General features: G+C 38.0%; 1 pseudogene; it reads right to left on the reverse strand.

The window, feature by feature from the left end:
* Window positions 1-497: 497 nt before the first annotated feature.
* Window positions 498-1,404, reverse strand: LOC149119421 (putative vomeronasal receptor-like protein 4; annotated as a pseudogene).
* Between the last annotated feature and the right edge of the window lie 24,111 nt (window positions 1,405-25,515).

Below are 25,515 nucleotides of genomic sequence, written 5' to 3' on the forward strand. Positions count from 1 at the left end.
TTGACAAGAAGACACAAATCAGTGAATTCAGAAAAGTGGTAGCATCAAAGAAAAGACTAAAATGAGAAAAGGATGATAATCTGCGAGGACATGAGAAAAATCTCCATAGTTTATATGTGTGAAAGCAGAAATAACTATTAACAGATCATTGAGAAATTGTCAGTAAAACTAGAATTGGATGCTTAGTTAATATGCTTTCAACAAACAGTAATATGCAGATTACCTTCTGAAGTAAGATCTAAGGATTAGATATCAAAAGCTGCTTCATAGATGCCAAGTCTAAAGGAAAAAAAATCCTACATTAAGTTTGGAAAGTTTAAGAAGTAATTTCAATACATGGAGACCATTGAACTAAGGGAGGCATTGTCAAAGTAAAAAAAAAAAAAGGTTACAAGTAAAAAGACAAGTAAAATTCTACACATTTAAATTAAAATTAAAATTCCCTAATTTTTTGAATATTTAACAGAGTTAGAATTCAGTCTTTCAGATTTGTTTCATCAACTTGTTAAAATTGTCATATCAATCACATTTTTCAGAGTACCAATTATTCTTTTATCAGAACTAAAAAATATCAAAGGACTGGCCATGGCATACACATTTCCCACAAGTCTCTGGACATCCAGGACAACTGGATCATATTTCCACAATACAGTTGAGAAAGATGACATTGTGATATCCACAGAGTACATAATCACAAAGAAACTCACCAGGAGCAGGACAGTATGAGTGGCCCTTTTTGCTGGGGAGGTTCTTGGGGTAACGCTTATGCTGTGAAGGTACTCATACCTCCTCTGATGATTAGATAAGAAAATCATCATGTATGCACTGGAGAGTAGCATGATACCTACAAAGATGTTCTGGGACAATGCAAGTGTGAAAAATATTTCCATGATGATAGAATTCATTGAGGAAAGTGAGCAGTACTTATTGACATTGAGTAATTTGGTCATGTTGGAATGAGCTACAGTGTAGATGATCATGTTACTATTGAAAGAAAGGTTGAGGGACCAAAAACAGAAGAAAGCCTGAGTAATATAATTTGTGAGTCCATGTTTAAATCTTGACATGTAGAAGGTGCTGGGGCTGATGGTGATGACTTGGATGATGCTCAAGAGGGACGTAGTACTGATGGAGAGACCCCTCATCACCCTGATCATATAGAGCAAAACCTTACATTTTAAGTCATTTAGAAAATTCAGTGACTCGAACGTATCTGCAGATAAAAATTTCCAGTGTTGTGAGTAGCATCATTATATGGACAAATGCCAAGTGACACGTGGTCACATCAGTGGGCTTAGGTCTATGATCTCGGTGGATTGTCAAGATGTGGAAGAGAAAGAGGAAGGTGTTGGCTAAGATTCCAATGGCAGCTTGAAAAACATACATATTTTTTAATGATAGCATAAGTGGAAACTTTTTTTCATATGAACAGCATTACAGGAAACATTTTAGATACCTGTAAAACAAAAACAGATCTTATGTCAGCAGTGTTCTTTCTTCTGTCATAAAAGTTATCACAAATATGATTTTTATTTTACCCACTTATTTTTAAGGAACCCCAAATATTTTGTATGGATTTTTGGTAGTAAGATTTCTGCATTCTCTGTAACAAATGAAATTTTTCACTACATCCATATTCTGAACCCTTTAAAGATTCCTATATTCGTGAATTTCAAACATTTTTGCAGCAAGATAAACTTAATTGCATTTTTCTGTAAATGTTTTTAAATACTCTACACACATATGTCTGGTGTGAAATGGCGCAATCTCATAAATGAATGGAAGAAGTAGAAAAATTCCTCTACAACCACATGACATGTATGAATTAATGAGAGGCACATAGCAGAGTTGGTAAAGTCATTGTTGAATTTGCTTCGAAGGCTTAATCAACTAGAGCAAAAGAACTATGTATCATAAATGAATAATTGTTCCATAAACGTGTATCTGGCTGGCGCCGTGGCTCACTAGGCTAATCCTCTGCCTTGCGGCACCGGCACACCAGGTTCTAGTCCTGGTCAGGGTGCTGGATTCTGTCCCGGTTGCCCCTCTTCCAGGCCAGCTGTCTGCTATGGCCAGGGAGTGCAGTGGAGGATGGCCCAAGTGCTTGGGCCCTGCACCCCATGGGAGACCAGGAGAAGCACCTGGCTCCTGCCTTCAGATCAGCGCAGTGCGATGGCCGCATCGCGCCAGCCACGGCGGCCATTGGAGGGTGAAGCAACAGCAAAAGGAAGACCTTTCTCTCTGTCTCTCTCTCTTACTGTCCACTCTGCCTGTCAAAAACAAAAACAAACAAATAAACAAACAAAAAATTGTGTATCTGTACCCATGGAACCAGAAAAAGTACCAGGACCATATTGACTAGAAGATTAACCATCTCCACATTTCAAGGATCATAATCAATTCAATTATATATTTAAGCAGTGTATGATATTGGTCCCAGTACTTCTTCCATTCATTTATGAGATTGAGCCATTTCGCACCAGACATATGTGTGTAGAGTATTTAAAAGTATTTATTTTGCTATATATACATATATATATATATATATATATATATATATATATATATATATATATATATATATATATATATATATATAATTATAGTGTCCTCATACGTTATGAGATGTTTGGTGAAAGAGATAACATAATTACATGAAAGCAAGTAGATAAGGATTTCAATATTTTCTTCTCCTGCCACAGTGATATTTGGCTGATTATCCCTGCCTCATTTCTCTCATTTGGTAAATGCCCACCATGCACTGAAACAGACTTGCTCTATCAGATACTCAATTGTTATTTGTTTCTAATGAGGCTCTTGTTAACAACATACAGTCTGGGTGAGAAAAAAAAAAACATGGCTCTTGTGGATGAGCAATAATATATGAAATATAATCATTAAGATGATTTTTTTTAACTTTGATTTAATGAACATAAATTTCCAAAGTACGGCTTATGGATTACAATGGCTTCCCCCCCATAACGTCCTTCCCACCCGCAACCCTCCCCTTTCCCATTCCCTCTCCCCTTCCATTCACATGAGGATTCATTTTCAATTCTCTTTATATACAGAAGATCAGTTTAGCATGCATTAAGTAAAAATTTCAACAGTTTGCTCCCACACAGAAACATAAAGTGAAAAATAATAGATGATTTTTTAAATGATGATGAAATCAGATCAGACCTATTGTCATGTTTAATCCCAGTGAGAGTCAAGTTGGGAATTGATAATTTCTTTTTTTTTTTTACAGAAGATCAGTTTAGTGTACATTAAGTAAAGATTTCAATCGTTTGCACCCCCATAGAAACACAAAGTGAAATATATTGTTTGAGTACTCGTTATAGCATTAAGCCTCAGTGTACAGCACATTAAGGACAGAGATCCTACATGAGGAGTAAGTGCACAGTGACTCCTGTTGTTGACTTTACCAATTGACATTCCTGTTTATGGCATCAGTAATCTCCCTATGCACCAGTCATGAGTTTCCAAGGCTATGGAAGCCCTCTGAGTTCTCCGACTCTTATCTTGTTTAGACAAGGTCATAGTCAAAGTGGAGGTTCTCGCCTCCCTTCAGAGAAAGGTACCTCCTTCTTTGACGACCTCTTCTTTCAACTGGGATCTCTTTCATCTAGGTGTTTTTTTTTTTTTTTTTTTTTTTTTTTTTTTTTTTTGCCAGAGTGTCTTGGCTTTCCATGCCTGAAATACTCTCATGGGCTTTTCAGCCAGATCAGAATGGCTTTAGGGCTGATTCTGAGGCCAGAGTGCTGTTTAGGACATCTCCCATTCTATGAGTCTGCTGAGTATCTCACTTCCCATGTTGGATCACTCTCCCCTTTATTTATTCTATTGGTTAGTATTAGCAGGTACTAGACTTGTTTATGTGCTCCCTTTGACTCTTAGTCCTTTCATTATGATCAATTGTGAACTGAAATTGATCACTTGGACTAGTGAGATGGCATTGGTACATGCCACCTTGATGGGATTAAATTGGAGTCCCCTGGTATGTTTCTAACTCTACCATTTGGGGCAAGTCAGCTTGAGTATGTCCCAAATGTGCGTCTTTTCCCTCTCTTATCCCCACTCTTATGTTTAACAGGGATCACATTTCAGTTAAATTTCTTTTTTTTTTGACAGGCAGAGTGGACAGTGAGAGAGAGAGACTGAGAGAGAAAGGTCTTCCTTTTGCCGTTGGTTCACCCTCCAATGGCCGCCGCTGCAGCCAGCGCACTGTGCTGATCTGATGGCAGGAGCCAGGATCCAGGTGCTTTTCCTGGTCTCCCATGGGGTGCAGGGCCCAAGCACCTGGGCCATCCTCCACTGCACTCCCTGGCCATAGCAGAGAGCTGGCCTGGAAGAGGGGCAACCGGGACAGAATCCGGCACCCCAACCAGGACTAGAACCTGGTGTGCCGGCGCCGCAAGGTGGAGGATTAGCCTATTGAGCCACAGCGCTGGCCACATTTCAGTTAAATTTCAACACTTAAGAATAACTGTGTATTGATAATGTATGCTAAGCTGATCTTCTGTATATTTAGATAATCGAAAATGAATCTTGATGTGAATGGAAGGGGAGAGGGAGTGGGAAAGGGGAAGGTTGTGGGTGAGAGGGACGGTATTGGGGGGAAGCCATTGTAATCCATAAGTCGTACTTTGGAAATTTATATTCATTAAATAAAAGTTAAAAAAAAGAATAACTGTGTATTAATTACAGAATTAAACCAGTCATATTAAGTAGAACAGACATAAAAAACTACTAAGAGGGATAATGTATTAAGTTGTTCATTAACAATCAGGGCTATGCTGATCAAGTCACCGTTTCTCATAGTGTCCATTTCACTTTTGAAAATGCACATTAATTCCATGTATCTAACAACTGATAACTGTCTGCAACATATATGTGTACTCCAAAATATCATATTATTTGTTTGTATTTTAAAGCTAATTTTGTATCCTATTTTTATGTGAAAATCTGGCAGTTGCATCATGGAAGGATCACTGAAGGTGCAATTATATGTTGTCGACATGTAAGAAAGAGTCTGAAGATGGTCACTTACAGTTTGGTTAGGGTGTAGTCAAGGAGAATTGAGTCCTTTGTTAAACAAAGTAAATACTTAAACGTATCAACATAAAGCTCAGTTCTCACTGGAAGAACTGAAAATCTGAGATTACTGGGGCTGAGAGTGAAGCCTCTGAGCATTCTCAGAGACAGAAAGTGTGGGCAATGTTCACCTTCTTTATCCTGCCTTTCATCTTATATGTCAAAATATTCACTTCATCTTGGATCATGGTGAGGAAAACACAATTAAATGAACCTGGACTTTTTGGCCTTCTCCCCACTAACCCTGAGAGCTGCTCTGGCTGCTACACACTCACCCAGAGCTCCACCTCCTGGAAAGCTACCACCACTGTCCTCTTCTTCCAGGTGGCATCATGCTTACCTATGGGGACCTCATTAGTGACGATGAGATGTTCTATAACATTTGCAAGATGTGCCTGGAGGTGGAGGGGAAGATGGCCAGTGAGCAGAGGGTAACATCGATGATTCCTTCCTTTGCATGAATGCCTCTTCTGAAGGTCCCTAGGGCAAAGGTACTGAAAGCACAGTAATCACTGGTGTTGATGTTGTCATGAACCATCACCTGCAGGAAATCAGAGTCACAAAAGATTCCTTCAAGAAGCATATTAAAGATTACCTGGAATCAATCAAAGGCAAACTTGAAGAACAGAGACCAGAAAGTAAAACCTTGTATGATAGAGGGTGCACAACAAATCAAACATATCCTCGCTAATTTCAAAAACTATCAGTTCTATTTAGGTAAAAACATGAATCCACTTGGCATGGTTGCTCTGCTGGTACTACTGTGAGGATGAGATGACCCCATTTATGATTTTCTTTAAGAATGCTTTAGAAATGGAAAAATGTTAACAAAATTGACAACTGCTTTGGATCTATCACTTCTTATCAGAACTGGTTGCTGCTTGTATCCACACAACACCAGGATTTACAGGAAATGGGACTGATATTATCTCGAGACCTTCATTTATTTTGGCTGTGATTTACTTGCAATGAAGGCATTGTTTTTAAGGGAAAAATTTTCTTTTAGGTTGTCTAAAAATTATATGCATTTGAACTAAAAAATATAGATAAATAGACTAGGAACCAAAAGACTGATGATGAAATCTCTGGGCTTAGATTAGGCACGTACATAAAACAGAAGCAGTATGACAAAAAGATGCCATCTATATAAAATCGAGGGCTATTTGGTACACAAAGTATGTTTTAAAAATATTTACTCAAAAGGCAAAGATATGCACACACACACACACACACACACACAGAGGTAGTGAGAGAGCCTGGCATCTCCCATTCACTGGTCACTCCCAGAGATGCCCAAGAAAACTGGCCACAAATAGGAGTGAGGAACTCAATTTCAGTCACTCATTTGTGTGCCAGGAACCCAGGTACAGGTATCTGCTGCTGCCTAGTTGCACCAGAAGAAAGAGTCAGAGGGGTCAGAAGCATATATACAGGACATGAACCAACACACTGATAAGGGATGCAGATGTCCAAGCATCAGCTTAACTCACTGTACCACAATGGTTTCCTCAAGAAACATGATTTTGATAAAGCCTCTTTTCTTATCTTTATGACAATATAAATTATTAAAGTATTGTTATATTATGAGTGGTAACTTTAGAGATATTTGACAAATGAATGTACAATGATGTTATAGTCCCTGTAGATTTAAGAATTTAAGTATATATGATAGAATTTACTATTTTATTATGTTAACAATGATGTCTTCACTACAAGTTTTACCATATTTATTATCAATTTGACCTATGACATTGACAATATTAAAATAATTGGGAATTTTTGATACACCAATCATGGGGAGTAGGTTAATTGCATTCATTGATAAAATGAGTCAGTTTGCATATTCGATTAGAAAAAAAAATCCTTTCCACCATGATTAGTTTCACAAAAATAGTTTTTTAAAAATGGACAAATTCTAGAAGAATAAACAGGATAAGCACCCAATAGCATTGAATGAATGCAATATGTCATCTACTTAGAAACTTAATTTAATGTAGATATAGCACAGAGTTGATGAGGAATATGTAATCCTAAACATTGAATTCCTAGTCTCACTGAGAAAAATTGTAAGTAACAAAAGTGTCGCCACAGAATTGGGAGACAAAAAATATAGCAGAACAAGGTAACAATTGGGGACACCCAAAAATAGTCCATGAAATTGCACTTTTTTAAAACCACCAGGATCAAGTAGACACCAGGAAAGGATAAAACTATGTTTTACAGAGGTAATAACATGTCACCCCAGTACATCACGCTGATATGGAATTCATAGCCATAGCAAACCCGCCATGTCAAATTTATAAAACAATGAAAAATGCTCTAAGTTCCCTGATCAGGCCCATGTTGGGCCCAGGGTACTGGAATATCACCCTCCCTAGGGCATGAATGCAGTTTCAAAATGAAGACTTAGAGACCTAAGACTCTGCAATACTTGATCACATCAATAAATGTTTTCTGGCGGTCAGATTTGTTGAAGGGCAGATGCCTATGTGGCCACAAGTGTACGTCCCTGCAATTTTGGTTCACTTTATTCACAATATCATGGTTGCCTCCTCTCTTTCTTCCACATTAAATACTCAAAACTACAGAGAACAGTATTCTTAGTCAAGTTAGATAATATGAATAGGAAAGTGGTAATAATTTAGCAATTTAATTGAAATTGAGGAGGGACTTTTTATACATAAAATTTTGAAAAACAAATGCAGCCTAAATCTTTTGAAGGACATCAGAAATGTTGATGGTAGGGATTATTTTTTATCATAAACACTATTCCCTTCATATGTTAGGAATTATTTTTTTCTGATCTCTTTAAAAATTGTAATTTTTAATCAGTGTTAAAATGTTTATTTAAAAAACTAAATACTAAAAGTAAATTTATTTTAAGGATGCATTGGAACTAATTTTTTTAATATTTTTCACCCAGAATAATAATTTTTTAAAATATTTAATATACAATAGAAAATATTTCTAGATAATTTTCTAGTAAGCAAGCAAAAGAATATGTTAGTAGCAATCACTGTAATGGATTTTTTTCATGGCCACCTGTTGAATTCATTATTGTTTAATATTAAAAATATTATTGCATGGTTTATGGGGCCATGAGGTGAAACCATCCTAAAATATTCTGAAATATCTTAAAATAGTTCAAAACTTAAGAGAACAAAATAAATATCACCAAAGCATACTGAAAATCTAGTATAGTTCCAATTCAAGTACACCAAAAATCACAAATATACTTTTCCAAACCTATTAATTTATGGCCTTAAATAATTCACAATGTTGATAATTTCAGGCCTAAAAACATCTGTTCTATTAATGGTGGAGTAACATGTAAGGTTGATAACATGAGCAGACTTATCCTAATGTTCCACTGCAAAGATGCCTGCTTTCCTATAGAACTCACCTGCTCCGGGAGCTCATTCTGTACATGAAACAGAAAGATACTCATCCAGCTAAGTCTCTGATGTTAATCCATTATGAGATGAATCCCCAAGATGTGGTTATAGGGCAGAGATGGCATCAGCTCATCTCCCTCCAGGCCCATAATGTCATTTCTCTTGTGGAAGCAGGACAGCCTTGGGCTTGGAATAATTAGAAGTAGGAACAAACTCAGGGAAAAGTGAACTTTCCAGGTATCTGGAGACAGCAGAGAGCAGCTGGGTTCCATTCCTCTCACCTATGGACTCATTTCTCCAAGGCAGGCCTGCCTAGATAGGTTTTTATCTCAGTCCTTGTCCACAGATAAAAATAAAACATGTACAAGCCACATCTGATTTCTTAAGCTATCCCCATTGCTCCAGGAGACTCCTGGTGGCATCCCCACTTGTTCTCCTGTGATGTCAAGGTCTAGTCAAGCAGTACTGCATCTGTAAATCAGGAAAATTTCCCCCCACCTCCAATCCTACACAGGAGAAGTGATTGTTTTCCCCAGCGGACATGGCCCTGAGTCAGGGAACCTGAATTAGTTGCAGAATGCAAGCTGAAGTAAGTCAAGTAGGGGGGCTGGCATGGCAAGTTAAAGCCCTGGTCTGCAGTTTCATCATCCCATATGGGTGCCAGTTTGAATCCTGGCTGCTCCACATCTGATCCAGCTCTCTGCTATGGCCTGGGGAATCAGTAGCAGATAGCCCAAGTCTTTATTTATTTATTTATTTATTTATTTATTTATTTATTTATTTATTTATTTGACAGGCAGAGTGGACAGTAGAAAGAGAGACAGAGAGAAAGGTCTTCCTTTGCCATTCGTTCACCCTCCAATGGCCACTGTGGCTGTTGCACTGTGGCCGGCACACCATGCTGATCCGAAAGCAGGAGCCAGGTGCTTCTTCTGGTCTCCCATGGGGTGCAGAGCCCAAGCACCTGGGCCATCTTCCACTGCACTCCCTGGCCACAGCAGAGAGCTGGCCTGGAAGAGGGGCAACTGGGACAGAATCCGGCACCCTGACCGAGACTAGAACCTGGTGTGTTGGCGCCGCAGGCGGAGGATTAGCATATTGAGCCATGGCACCGGCCAGATAGCCCAAGTCTTTAGAGACTTGCACCCACACTGGAAACCCAGAAGAAGCTCCTGGCTTCTGGCTTTGAATCAGTGCAGCGCCAGCCATTACCGCCATCTGGTGACTGAACCAGCAGATTATTGACCTTTCTTTCTGTCTCTCTCTGCCTCTATGTAACTCTGCCTTTCAGATAAAAAAAATAAATCTTTAAAAAACTTAATTAGAAGCTTCAGTATTTCTGAAATAAGTAAACACTGATACTTAGTAAATTTAATGTTATTCCATGAAATATTGATATTTATGTATATAAAAGGTTGATATAAAATGTATAGTCATTTTATAACTATGAATATAGCATGGTAACTTTTCAATTTTAATATCCTACATTAACTATTTCAGATCATGTGAGGTACCATGTTTTCACAATGCAAATATTATCTCGGTTATCCTTTTGCATATGTCTTTGCTCAAAAATTCATTCATTAATGTTGGATCAGTATCTAAAGGATTAAATTTCCAAGAATTTTGTCTTTATTGTTTAACACTGTAGTTGAATACTAAGAGTTACATCTTTGTTAGTTTTTTTTTTAAACTAATAATAACTGCACATAAGAAACTTTGATCTAATATACAGTCCAGTCCAGTAAAAAATTATATCTCCTTCTTCTTAGTACGGACTGAGATTAAATTGTATCAATTTAAGTACTATAATATTTAGTCTTGCCAGCACCACAGCTCACTAGGCTAATCCTCCAACTTGCAGTGCCGGCACACTGGGTTCTAGTCCTGGTCGGGGCGCCGGATTCTGTCCCGGTTGCCCCTTTTCCAGGCCAGCTCTCTGCTGTGGCCAGGGAGTGTAGTGGAGGACGGCCCAAATGCTTGGGCCCTGCACCCCATGGGAGACCAGGAGAAGCACCTGGCTCATGCCATCGGATCAGCGCAATGCACCTGCCGCAGCATGCTGGCCGCGCAGCCATTGGAGGGTGAAGCAACGGCAAAAAGGAATACCTTTCTCTCTGTCTCTCTCTCACTGTCCATTCTGCCTGTCAAAAAAAATTTAATCTTAAAATACTCAGAATTTTTGTCTAATTACAGAAGAATTAGTTAGATTTCTTGTAAAAATTTTTATGTCACCGAATCATGGCATAAATTTTGATCATATATAATCAATAAATGAATCATAACCAAATGTCTGTATGTACACTTATTTATAATGTGATTTTTGTGGCATACCTTTTGGAATTTGTATGACTATATATGGTTTTCATTATATAGGAGGATTACTTGTCTTTTAATGATTTATTTACTTAAAAGGTTCAGTGATGGAGAGAGAAGCAAAGACATATATTATACATACTAAAATGCCTCCAACAACCAGGTTGTGCCAGGCTGAAGCCTGGAGGCAGAGATTCCATTCAGGTTTCTCAAGAAACAATAATATAGGGATGTCACACAGACACCAGCGGGGAGAATTGGGACGCCCAGGGCTCCGAGTCCACACATTGGCGCTGGAAGGGGAGGTGAGATCAATAACCCGAGACATTGGCAGGGAAACGGCGGTCAGAATCTAGAGGGGAGCGGAAAAGTGCACCAGACTGACTACAGGAGAGAAGGAAAAAAGGTGGGGGGTTTCTCTCTCTGACAACCTTGCAAAGGTTGCAAGGCTGCAAGGCTTGCAAGAGTTTGCAAGAGTTTGCAAGAGACAAAGAGCAGGCCCCTCTCTGGATTTACATAACAACAGGGGAGAGCTAAGGAACTGAGTCACTACAATTCAGTAGCCCAGGCAACCCAGTGGGAGTCCAGAGGAGAAACAGAGCCTGCACAGGCTCACTGGGTAGAAGCCAGAGATCAGAAGCTAAATACCATCAATTCTGCACAGCCAGACCATGTGGCATTACTTACCCCCTGAATAAATAAAATAAATAAATAAATAAATAAATAAATAAATAAATAAATAAATAAATAAAAACAGAGATTTACCACGAATAACATGAGGGTGTCACCTTTGCACACCCGTCACCAGGAAGAACCAAGCAGAGCTCTCAGGCCGCACCCATTTCAAGCCCCCAAGGCTCCTCCAACAGCAGGCAGTCCATTTAACACAGACATAGAATAAAATAAAAAAATAAAATAAAAAAACCGCACAGTGATGAAAGAAGAATTAACTATGCCAAGCAACAAACACAGAAATCGAGGGAACAAGATCAACAATGACACTATGATGCCTCCAAATAAACAAAACACCCCAAGTCAAGATTATGAAGATGATGAGATAGAAGAAATGCAAGATACGGATTTCAAAAAATTTATGATAAGAACATTTAGAAGTTTTCAAAAGCAAATCCTTGAACTACAGAAATCCTTATTGGACAGGATTGAAAATCTCTCTCATGAAAATGAAATTTTAAGGAAGAATCAAAATGAAATGCAGAAACTAGTAGAACAGGAAAGTGTGATAATGAAGAGAAATCAAAATGAAATGAGGAGCTCAATAGATCAAATGACAAACACATTAGAGAGCCTTTAAAACAGAATGGGTGAAGCAGAAGAGAGAATATCAGACTTAGAAGATAGAGCACAGGAAAATATACAGTCAAACCAAAGAAAAGAAGAGGAAATTAGAAATCTAAGAAATATTGTTGGGAATCTACAGGATACTATTAAAAAAACCAACATTTGAGTTCTAGGAGTTCCTGAAGGCATGGAGAGAGAGAAAGGATTAGAAGGACTTTTTTAGTGAGATACTAGCAGAGAACTTTCCAGGTTTGGAGAATGACAGAGACATCCTAGTACAGGAAGCACATAGAACCCCCAATAAACATGACCAAAAGAGATTCTCACCATGACACGTGGTAATTAAACTTACCACAGTGAAACATAAAGAAAAGATCCTAAAATCTGCAAGAGAGAAATGTCAGATTACTCTCAGAGGATCTCCAATCAGACTCACAACTGACTTCTCCTCAGAAACCCTACAGGCTAGGAGGGAATGGCGAGACATAGCACAGGTGCGAAGAGAGAAAAATTGCCAGCCCAGAATATTGTATCCTGCCAAGCTCTCATTTGTGAATGAAGGTGAAATAAAGACCTTTCATAGCAAACATAAATTGAAAGACTTTGCAGCCACTTGTCCAGCCCTGCAAAAGATGATTAAAGATGTGTTACACTCAGAAACACAGAAACACGGTCATCAATATGAAAGAAGGTAAAGGAAGAAAACCTACCAGTAAAAGAGCATGGGAAGCTCAAAGCATATAATAGAAAATAGCTCCAGGAATATAGCAGGTCAAAGTCACTACATATCAATAGTCATATTAAACATTAATGGTCTTAACTCTTCAGTTAAAAGACACCAATTGGCTGATTGGCTCACAGAACACAACCCAACTATTTGTTGCCTATAAGAAACACATCTCTCTAAAAAAGATGCATGCAGACTGAAAGTGAAAGGTTGGAAAAAGATATTCCATGCCAACAGAAACCAAAAAAAAGCTGGTGTAGCCATATTAACATCAGACAAAATAAACTTTAATACAAAAACTGTTAAGAGAGACAAAGAGGGACACTATATACTGATTAAGGGTTCAATTCAACAGGAAGATGTAACTATTATAAGTGGATATGCACCTAATTACAGGGCACCGGTTTATTTAAAAGATATGTTAAGGGACTTAAAGGGAGACTTAGATTCCAATACAATAGTACTGGGGGACATCAATGCTCCACTCTCAGAAATACACAGATCATCCGGACAGAAGATCAACACGGAAACAGCGGATTTAATTGACACTATTGCCCAAATGGATCTAACAGATATATACAGAACTTTCAATCCTACAGCTAAAGACTTCACATTCTTCTCAGCAGTGCATGGAACCTTCTCTAGGATTGATCACATACTAGGTCATAAAGCAAGTCTCAGCAAATTTAAAAGAATTAGAATCATACCATGCAGCTTCTCAGACCACAGCAGAATGAAGCTGGAAATTAGCAACTCAGGAAACCCTAGAAAGTATGCGAACACATGGAGACTGAACAACATGCTCCTGAATGAACACTGGGTCATTCATGAAATCAAAAGAGAAATCAAAAACTTTCTGGAAGTAAATGAGGATAACAACACAAAATATCAAAACTTATGGGATACAGCAAAAGCAGTATTGAGAGGCAAGTTTATAGCAATAGGTACCTATATCAAGAAATTGGAAAGGTACCAAATAAATGAGCTTTCAGTGCATCTCAAGGACCTAGAAAAACTGCAGCAAACCAAACCCAAATCTAGTAGGAGAAGAGAAATAATTAAAATCAGAGAGGAAATCAACAGGATTGAATCCAAAAAAAAAAAAAAAATACAAAAAATCAACCAAGTGAGAAGCTGGTTTTTTGAAAAAATAAACAAAATTGACACCCCATTGGCCCAACTAACTAAAAAAAGAAGAGAAAAGACCCAAATCAATAAGATCAGAGATGAAAAAGGAAACGTAACAACAGACACCACAGAAATAAAAAGAATCATCAGAAATTACTACAAGGACCTGTATGCCAGCAAACAGGAAAACCTATCAGAAATGGATAGATTCATGGACACATGCAATCTACCTAAATTGAACCAGGAAGACATTGAAAACCTAAATAGACCCATAACTGAGACAGAAATGGAAACAGTAATAATGGCCCTCCCAACAAAGATAAGCCCAGGACCAGATGGATTCACTGCTGAATTCTACAAGACATTTAAAGAAGAACTAACTCCATCTTCTCAAACTATTCAGAACAATCAAAGAAGAGGGAATCCTCCCAAATTCTTTCTATGAAGCCAGCATCACCTTAATTCCTAAGCCGGAAAAAGATGCAGCACTGAAAGAGAAATACAGACCAATATCCCTGATGAACATAGACGCAAAAATCCTCAATAAAATTCTCGCCAATAGAATGCAACAACACATCAGAAAAATCATCCACTCAGACCAAGTGGGATTCATCCCTGCTATGCAGGGATGGTTCAACATTCGCAAATCAATCAATGTGATTCACCACATTAACAGACTGAAAAAGAAAAACCATATGATTATCTCAATAGATGCCGAGAAAGCATTTGATAAAATACAACACCCTTTCATGATGAAAACTCTAAGCAAACTGGGTTTGGAAGGAACATTCCTCAATACAATCAAAGCAATCTATGAAAAACCCACAGCCAACATCCTATTGAATGGGGGAAAGTTGGAAGCATTTCCACTGAGATCTGGCACCAGACAGGGATAACCACTCTCACCACTGCTATTTAACATAGTTCTGGAAGTTTTAGCCAGAGCCATCAGACAAGAAAAAGAAATTAAAGGAATACAAATTGAGAAGGAAGAAGTCAAACTATGCCTCTTTGCAGATGATATGATTCTTTACTTAGAGGATCCAAAGAACTCTACTAAGAGACTATTGGAACTCATAGAGGAGTTTGGCAAAGTGGCAGGATATAAAATCAATGCACAAAAATCAATAGCCTTTGTATGCACAAGTAATGCCACGGATGAGAAAGAACTGCAAAGATCAATCCCATTCACAATAGCTACAAAAACAATCAATCCAAATAACTTGGAATAAACTTAACTAAGGATGTTAAAGATCTCTATGATGAGAATTACAAAATCTTAAAGAAAGAAATAGAAGAGGATACCAAAAAATGGAAAAATCTTCCATGCTCATGGATTGGAAGAATCAATATCATCAAAATATCCATTCTCCCAAAAGCAATTTATAGATTCAATGCAATACCAATGAAGATACCAAAGACATTCTTCTCAGATATGGAAAAAATGATGCTGAAATTCATATGGAGGCAAAAGAGACCTCGAATAGCTAAAGCAATGTTGTACAACAAAAACAAAGCAGGAGGCATCACAATACCAGATTTCAGGACATACTACAGGGCAGTTGTAATCAAAAGAGCATGGTACTGGTACAGAAACAGATGGATAGACCAATGGAACAGAATTGAAAACACCAGAAATCAACCCAAACATCTACAGCCAACTTATATTTGATCAAGGATCCAAAACCAATTCCTGGAACAAGGACAGTCTATTCAATAAATGGTGCTGGGAAAACTGGATTTCCACATGCAGAAGCGTGAAGCAAGACCCCTACCTTACACCTTACACAAAAATCCACTCAACATGGATTAAAGACCTAAATCTATGACCTGACACCATCAACTTATTAGAGAACACTGGAGAAACCCTTCAAGATATTGGCACAGGCAAACAGTTTCTGGGAAAGACCCAGGAGGCACAGGCAGTCAAAGCCAAAATCAACTATTGGGATTGCATCAAATTGAGAAGTTTCTGTACTGCAAAAGAAACAGTCAGGATGTGAAGAGACAACCGACAGAATGGGAAAAAATATTTGCAAACTATGCAACAGATAAAGGGTTAATAACCAGAATCTACAAAGAGATCAAGAAACTCCACAACATCAAAACAAACGACCCACTTAAGAGATGGGCCAAGGACCTCATTAGACATTTTTTTTAACTTTTATTTAATGAATATAAATTTCCAAAGTACGATTTATGGATTACAATGGCTTCCCCCACATACCGTCCCTCCCACCCACTACCCTCCCCTTTCCCACTCACTCTCCCTCTCCCCTTCCATTCACATCAAGATTCATTTTCAATTATCTCAATATACAGAAGATCAGCTTAGTATACATTAAGTAAGGATTTCAACATTTTGCTCCCACACAGAAACATAAAGTGAAAAATAATAGATGATTTTTTTTAAATGATGATGAAATCAGATCAGACCTATTGTCATGTTTAATCCCAGTGAGAGTCAAGTTGGGAATTGATAATTTCTTTTTTCTTTTTTTACCGAGGATCAGTTTAGTATACATTAAGTAAAGATTTCAACAGTTTACAACCCCATAGACACACAAAGTGAAATATATTGTTTGAGTACTCGTTATAGCATTAAATCTCAATACACAGCACATTAAGGACAGATCCTACATAAGGAGTAAGTGCACAGTGACTCCTGTTGTTGACTTTACCAATTGATACTCCTGTCTATTGCATCAGTAGTCTCCCTATGCTCCAGTCATGAGTTTCCAAGGCTATGGAAGCCCTCTGAGTTCTCCAAATCTTATCTTGTTTAGACTAGGTCATAGTCAAAGTGGAAGTTCTCTCCTCCCTTCAGAGAAAGGTACCTCCTTCTTTGAAGACCTGTTCTTTCCACTGGGATCTCACTCACAGAGATCTTTTGCCAGAGTGTCTTGGCTTTCCATGCCTGAAATACTCTCATGGGCTTTTCAGCCAGATCCAAATGTCTTTAGGGCTGATTCTGAGGCCAGAGTGCTATTTAGGACATCTGCCATTCAATGAGTCTGCTGAGTATCTCACTTCCCATGTTGGATCACTTTCCCCTTTATTTATTCCATCGGTTAGTGTTAGCAGATACTAGACTTGTTTATGTACTCCCTTTGACTCTTAGTCCTTTCATTATGATCAATTGTGAACTGAAATTGATCACTTGGACTAGTGAGATGGCATTGGTACATGCCACCTTGATGGGATTCAATTGGAATCCCCTGGTATGTTTTTAACTCTACCATTTGGGGCAAGTCAGCTTGAGAATGTCCCGAATTATACATCTCTTCTCTCTTAATGTTTAACAGGGATCACATTTCAGTTAAATTTCAATACTTAAGAATAACTGTGTATTAATTACAGAATTAAACCAGTCATATTAAGTAGAACAGACAAAAAAAAACTACTAAGAGGGATAATGTATTAAGTTGTTCATTAACAGTCAGGGCTATGCTGATCAAGTCACTGTTTCTCATAGTGTCCATTTCACTTCAACAGGTTTCCTTTTGGTGTTCAGTCGGTTGTCACCGATCAGGGAGAACATATGGTATTTGTCCCTTTGGGACTGGCTTACTTCACTCAGCATGATGTGTTCCAGATTCCTCCATTTTGTTGCAAATGACTGGATTTCGTTGTTTCTTACTGCAGTAGAGTATTCTAAAGAATACATATCCCATAATTTCTTTATGCAGTCTACTGTTGATGGGCATTTAAGTTGGTTCCAGGTATTAGCTATTGTGAATTGAGCTGCAATAAACATTAGGGTGCAGACCGCTTTTTTGTTTGCCAATTTAAATTCCTTTGGGTAAATTCCAAGGAGTGGGATGGCTGGGTCGGACGGTAGGGTTATCTTCAGGTTTCTGAGGAATCTCCAGACTGACTTCCATAGTGGCTTGACCAGTTTGCATTCCCACCAACAGTGGGTTAGTGTCCCTTTTTCCCCACATCCTCTCCAGCATCTGTTGTTGGTAGATTTCTGTATGTGAGCCGTTCTAACCGGGGTGAGGTGAAACCTCATTGTGGTTTTGATTTGCATTTCCCTGATTGCTAGTGACCTTGAACATTTTTTCATGTGCCTGTTGGCCATTTGGATTTCCTCTTTTGAAAAATGTCTATTGAGGTCCTTGGCCCATCTCTTAAGTGGGTTGTTGGTTTTGTTTTTGTGGAGTTTCTTGATCTCTTTGTAGATTCTGGTTATTAACCCTTTATCTGTTGCATAGTTTGCAAATATTTTTTCCCATTCTGTCGGTTGTCTCTTCACATCCTGACTGTTTCTTTTGCAGTACAGAAACTTCTCAATTTGATGCAATCCCAATAGTTGATTTTGACTTTGACTGCCTGTGCCTCGAGGGTCTTTCCCAGAAATTCTTTGCCTGTGCCAATATCTTGAAGGGTTTCTCCAATGTTCTCTAATAACGTAATGGTGTCAGGTCATAGATTTAGGTCTTTAATCCATGTTGAGTGGATTTTTGTGTAAGGTGTAAGGTAGGGGTCTTGCTTCATGATTCTGCACGTGGAAATACAATTTTCCCAGCACCATTTATTGAATAGACTGTCCTTGCTCAAGGAATTAGTTTTAGATCCTTGATCAAATATAAGTTGGCTGTAGATGTTTGGGTTGATTTCTGGTGTTTCAATTCTGTTCCATTGGTCTATCCATCTGTTTCTGTACCAGTACCATGCTCTTTTGATTACAACTGCCCTGTAGTATGTCCTGAAATCTGGTATTGTGATGCCTCCGGCTTTGTTTTTGTTGTACAAGATTGCTTTAGCTATTCGAGGTCTCTTGTGCCTCCATATGAATTTCAGCACCAATTTTTCCAGATCTGAGAAGGTCTTTGGTATCTTCATTGGTATTGCATTGAATCTATAAATTGCTTTTGGGTGAATGGACATTTTGATATATTGATTCTTCCAATCCATGAGCATGGAAGATTTTTCCATTTTTTGGTATCCTCTTCTATTTCTTTCTTTAAGGTTTTGTAATTTTCATCGTAGAGATCTTTAATGTCCTTGGTTAAGTTTATTCCAAGGTATTTGATTGTTTTTGTAGCTATTGTGAATGGGATTGATCTTAGAAGTTCTTCCTCAGCCATGGCATTGTCTGTGTTTACAAAGGCTGTTGATTTTTGTGCATTGATTTTATACCCTGCCTCTTTGCCAAACTCTTCTATGAGTTCCAATAGTCTCTTAGTAGAGTTCTTTGGGTCCCCTAAATAAAGAATCATATCATCTGCAAAGAGGGATAGTTTGAGTTCTTCCTTCTCAATTTGTATCCCTTTAATTTCTTTTTCTTGCCTAATAGCTCTGGCTAGAACCTCCAGAACTATATTGAATAGCAGTGGTGAGAGTGGACATCCCTGCCTGGTGCCAGATCTCAGTGGAAATGCTTCCAACTTTTCCCCATTCAATAGGATGTTGGCTGTGGGTTTTTCATAGATTGCTTTGATTGTATTGAGGAATGTTCCTTCCAAACCCAGTTTGCTTAGAGTTTTCATCATGAACGGGTGTTGTATTTTATCAAATGCTTTCTCGGCATCTATTGAGATAATCATATGGTTTTTCTTCTTCAGTCTGTTAATGTGGTGTCTCACATTGATTGTCTTGCGCACATTAAACCATCCCTGCATACCAGGGATAAATCCTACTTGGTCTGGGTGGATGATCTTTCTGATGTGTTGTTGCATTCTATTGGCGAGAATTTTATTGAGGATTTTTGCATCTATGTTCATCAGGGATATTGGTCTGTAATTCTCTTTCAGTGCTGCATCTTTTTCCGGCTTAGGGATTCAGGTGATGCTGGCTTCATAGAAAGAATTTGGGAGGATTCCCTCTTTTTCGATTGTTCTGAATAGTGTGAGAAGAATTGGAGTTAGTTCTTCTTTAAATGTCTGGTAGAATTCAGCAGTGAATCCATCTGGTTCTGGGCTTTTCTTTGTTGGGAGGGCCATTATTACTGTTTCCATTTCTGTCTCAGTTATGGGTCTATTTAGGTTTTCAATGTCTTCCTGGTTCAATTTAGGTAGATTGCATGTGTCCAGGAATCTATCCATTTCTGATAGGTTTCCCTGTTTGTTGGCATACAAGTCCTTGTAGTAATTTCTGATGATTCTTTTTATTTCTGTGGTGTCTGTTGTTACGTTTCCTTTTTCATCTCTGATCTTATTGATTTGGGTCTTTTCTCTTCTTTTTTTAGTTAGTTGGGCCAATGGGGTGTCAATTTTGTTTATTTTTTCAAAAAACCAGCTCCTCGTTTGGCTGATTTTTTGTAATGTTTTTCTTGATTCAATCCTGTTGATTTCTTCTCTGATTTTAATTTTTTCTCTTCTCCTTCTAGATTTGGGTCTGGTTTGCTGTAGGTTTTCTAGATCCTTGAGGTGAATTGAAAGCTCATCTATTTGGTGCCTTTCCAATTTCTTGATGTAGGCACCTATTGATATAAACTTTCCTCTTAACATTGCTTTTGCTGTGTCCCATAAGTTTTGGTATGTTGTGCTGTTATCCTCATTTACTTCCAGAAAGTTTTTGATTTCTCTTTTGATTTCTTCTATGACCCATTGTTCATTCAGGAGCATGTTGTTCAATCTCCATGTGTTTGCGTATGCTCTAGGGATTCCTGAGTTGCTAATTTCCAACTTCATTACTTTATGGTCTGAGAAGCTGCATGGTATGATTCTACTTCTTTTGAATTTGCTGAGACTTGCTTTATGGCCTAGTATATGGTCACTCCTAGAGAAGGTTCCATGCACTGCTGAAAAGAATGTAAAATCTTTAGCTGTAGGATTGAAAGTTCTGTATATATCTGTCAGATCCATTTGGGCTATAGTGTCGTTTAAATCTACTGTATCCTTGTTGATCTTCTGTCCTATTGATCTGTCTATTTCTGAGAGTGGAGTATTGAAATCCCCCAGTACTATTGTATTGGGGTCTAAGTCTCCCTTTAAGTCCGTTAACAAATCTTTTAGATAAACCGGTGCACTGTAGTTAGGTGTATATACATTGATAATTGTTATATCTTCCTGTTGAATTGATCCCTTAATCATGATATAGTGTCCCTCTTTGTCTCTCTTAATGGTTTTTGTTAAAGTTTATGTTGTCTGATATTAAGATGGCTACGCCCGATCTTTTTTCATTTCTGTTGGCATGGTATATCTTTTTCCAGCCTTTCACTTTCAGTCTGTATGGATCTTTGTTGGAAAGATGTGTTTCTTGTAAGCAGCAAATAGATGGGTTTTGTTTCTTAACCCAATCAGCCAATCGGTGTCTTTTAACTGGACAGTTCAGGCCATTCACGTTCAATGTGACTAATGATAAGTGGTAACTTTACCCTGCCATTTGCCAAAGATAAGTTCTAATATATGCTTTGAATTCCCTGTGATCTTTTGCTGTGAGGTTTCCTTCCTTGGTTTCCTTCCTTTACCTTCTTTCATATTGATGACCGTGTTTCTTTGTTTCTGTGTGTAACACATCTTTAAGCATCTGTTGCAGGGCTGGACGAGTGACAACAAATTCTTTCAATTTCTGTTTTCTGTGAAAAGTCTTTATTTCACCTTCATTTACAAATGAGAGCTTGGCAGGATATAATATTCTGGGCTGGCAATTTTTCTCTCTTAGTACCTGGGCTATATCTCGCCATTCCCTCCTAGCTTGTAGAGTTTCTGATGAGAAGTCAGCTGTGAGTCTGATTGGAGATCCTCTGAGAGTAATCTGACATTTCTCTCTTGCACATTTTAGGATCTTTTCTTTATGTTTCACTGTGGAGAGTTTAATTACAACGTGTCGTGGTGACATTTTTCAAAAGAGGAAATCCAAATGGCCAACAGGCACATGAAAAAATGTTCAAGGTCACTAGCAATCAGGGAAATGCAAATCAAAACCACAATGAGGTTTCACCTCACCCCGGTTAGAACGGCTCACATACAGAAATCTACCAACAACAGATGCTGGCGAGGATGTGGGGAAAAAGGGACACTAACCCACTGTTGGTGGGAATGCAAACTGGTCAAGCCACTATGGAAGTCAGTCTGGAGATTCCTCAGAAACCTGAAGATAACCCTACCGTCTGACCCAGCCATCCCACTCCTTGGAATTTACCCAAAGGAGTTTAAATTGGCAAACAAAAAAGCGGTCTGCACCCTAATGTTTATTGCAGCTCAATTCACAATAGCTAAGACCTGGAACCAACCTAAATGCCCATCAACGGTAGACAGGATAAAGAAATTATGGGATATGTAGTCTTTAGAATACTATACCGCAGGAAGAAACAATGAAATCCAGTCATTTGCAATAAAATGGAGGAATCTGGAACACATCATGCTGAGTGAAGTAAGCCAGTCCCAAAGGGACAAATACCATATGTTCTCCCTGATCGGTGACAACCGACTGAACACCAAAAGGAAACCTGTTGAAGTGAAATGGACACTATGAGAAGCGGTGACTTGATCAGCATAGCCCTGACTGTTAATGAACAACTTAATACATTATCCCTCTTAGTAGGTTTTTTTTGTCTGTTCTACTTAATATGACTGGTATAATTCTGTAATTAATACACAGTTATTCTTAAGTGTTGAAAATTAACTGAAATGTGATCCCTGTTAAACATTAAGAGTGGGAATAAGAGAGAGAAGAGATGTATAATTCAGGACATTCTCAAGCTGACCTGCCCCAAATGGTAGAGTTAAAAACATACCAGGGGATTCCAATTGAATCCCATCAAGGTGGCATGTACCAATGCCATCTCACTAGTCCAAGTGATCAATTTCAGTTCACAATTGATCATAATGAAAGGACTAAGAGTCAAAGGGAGCACATAAACAAGTCTAGTACCTGCTAATACTAACCAATAGAATAAATAAAGGGGAGAGTGATCCAACATGGGAAGTGAGATACTCAGCAGACTCATAGAATGGTAGATGTCCTAAATAGCACTCTGGCCTCAGAATCAGCCCTAAAGGCATTTGGATCTGGCTGAAAAGCCCATGAGAGTATTTCAGGCATGGAAAGCCACGACACTCTGGCAAAAAAAAAAAAAAGAAAAGAAAAAAAAAAGAAAACAAACAAACAAAAAAACCTACCCTAAATGAAAGATCTCTGTGAGTGAGATCCCAGTGGAAAGAACAGGTCTTCAAAGAAGGAGGTGCCTTTCTCTGAAGGGAGGAGAGAACCTCCACTTTGACTATGACCTAGTCTAAACAAGATAAGAGTCAGAGAACTCAAAAGGCTTCCATAGCCTTGGAATCTCATGATTGTAGCATAGGGAGATTACTGATGCCATAAACAGGAGTGTCAATTTGTAAAGTCAACAACAGGAGTCACTGTGCACTTACTCCTCATGTAGGATCTCTGTCCTTAGTGTGCTGTACATTGAGGCTTAATGGTATAACTAGTACTCAAATAGTATTTTTCATTTTATGTTTCTGTGTGGGAGCAAACTGTCGAAATCTTTACTTAATGTATGCTAAACTGATCTTCTGTAAAAAAAAAGAAATTATCAATTCCCAACTTGACTCTCACTGGGATTAAACATGACAATAGGTCTGATCTGATTTCATCATCATTTAAAAAATCATCTATTATTTTTCACTTTATGTTTCTGTGTGGGAGCAAGCTGTTGAAATCTTTACTTAATGTATACTAAACTCATCTTCTGTATAGTAAGAGAATCGAAAATGAATCTTGATGTGAATGGAAGGTGAGAGGCAGTAGGAAAGGGGAGAGTTGCGGGTGGGAGGGACATTATGGGGGGGAAGCCATTGTAATCCATAAGCCATACTTTTCAAATTTATATTCATTAAATTAAAGTTAAAAAAAGAAACAATAATATAAACATATGTATGCATTTTTTCTTATGTACTATTAAATTATTAACATAAATTATATTGAAATTAAATATATTTTTAAAATTGTAAATTGAAACATAAAAACTGTATATATTTATGTAGTACCATGAGGATTATACATTGGATAATATTCAGATGGGATAAGCATTATAACAGTCCTCAAACATTTATAATTTTCTATTTTACTACATTATTAGAATTTATTGACGTACAATAATTGAACATATTTATGAGATACAACGTAATATTTTGATACATGTATGAAATTTAATGTTTAAATTAGGATGATTAGCATCCATTGCTTCATACTTAAGATTTTTTTGTATTGTGAACATTCAAAAGTCTTCTAGCTATTTAGTTAATTAATGTTAAAGTATTGTTATTGTTAACTATTGTTACACTATTGTGTAATAGAAAACTGGAAGAATTATTTTACAATAAGGAAAAATACTTTAGAATTCAATAAAAACAAAACTTTATGAGGTTCAATTTACATATTGTTAATTTTTATTCTTTAAAGATTTATTTATTTATTGGACAGAGTTACACAGAAAGAGAAGGAGATGCAGAGAGAGGGAGAGACAGAGAGAGAGAGAGAAAGAGAGAGAGAAGTCTTCCATACACTGATTCACTCCCCGGTTGGCCACATTGGCTGGAGCTGCTCCAATCCAGCTGCTCCAATCCAAAGTCAGGAGCTAGGAACTTCCTCCTGGTTTCCCACATGAGTGCAAGGGCCCAAGGGCTTGGGCCATCTTCTACTGCTTTCCCAGGCCATAGCAGAGAGGATTGGAAATGGAGCAGCTGAGACAGAAACCGGCACCATTATTGGACGCTGGCACTGCAGGCAGCAGCTTTACCCACTAAATCACAGCGCCAGCCCCAATTTTTTTATTTTTAAGCATTTTTTGAGAAACTTAATTATTTTTGAAAATAATTAAGAACTTGGAACATCTTCTGGTTCTTTCCCAAGTGCATTAACAGGGAGCTGAATCAGAGATGGGGCAGCAGAGTCCCCAAACACTGTCCATGTGGGATGCTGGCACTGCAGGAAATAGTTTTATCCATCTGTCCATCATTCATCATTTGATAAAGAGGCTTGTTTCCATTTCTGGGATGTTGTGAAGAAATATTTATTTAATTTCCTCTAGATATATACTCAGGAGTAGGACTGCTAGGCCATATGGTACTTTACTTTTAAAGGAACTGATATACTCTTTTCAATAACAGATTTAATAAGTTACATTTTAATTAAAATATGCAAATGCCCATGAGAGTATTTCAGGCATGGAAAGCCAAGACACTCTGCGGGAAAAAAAATACCTAAATGAAAGATCTCCAAGAGTGAGATCCCAGTGGAAAGAATGGGTCATCAAAGAAGGAGGTACTTTTCTCTGAAGGGAGGAGAGAACTTCCACTTTGACCATGGCCTTGTCTAAAAATGATCAGAATCGGTGAACTCAGGGGGCTTCCATAGCCTTGGAAACTCATGACTGGAGCATAGGGTGATTACTGATGGCATAAACAAGAGTGTCAATTGGTAAAGTCAACAACAGGAGTCACTGTGCACTTACTCCTCATGTAGGATCTTTGTCCTTAGTGTGCTGTAAATTGAGATATAATGCTATAACTAGTACTCAAACAATATTTGTCACTTTATGTTTCTGTGTGGGAGCAAACTGTTGAAATCTTTACTTAATGTATGCTAAACTGATCTTGT

Source organism: Oryctolagus cuniculus, chromosome Y (assembly GCF_051225735.1).
Source record: "Oryctolagus cuniculus isolate XC-2025 breed Fujian yellow rabbit chromosome Y, ASM5122573v1, whole genome shotgun sequence".
Classification (NCBI taxonomy): domain Eukaryota; kingdom Metazoa; phylum Chordata; class Mammalia; order Lagomorpha; family Leporidae; genus Oryctolagus; species Oryctolagus cuniculus.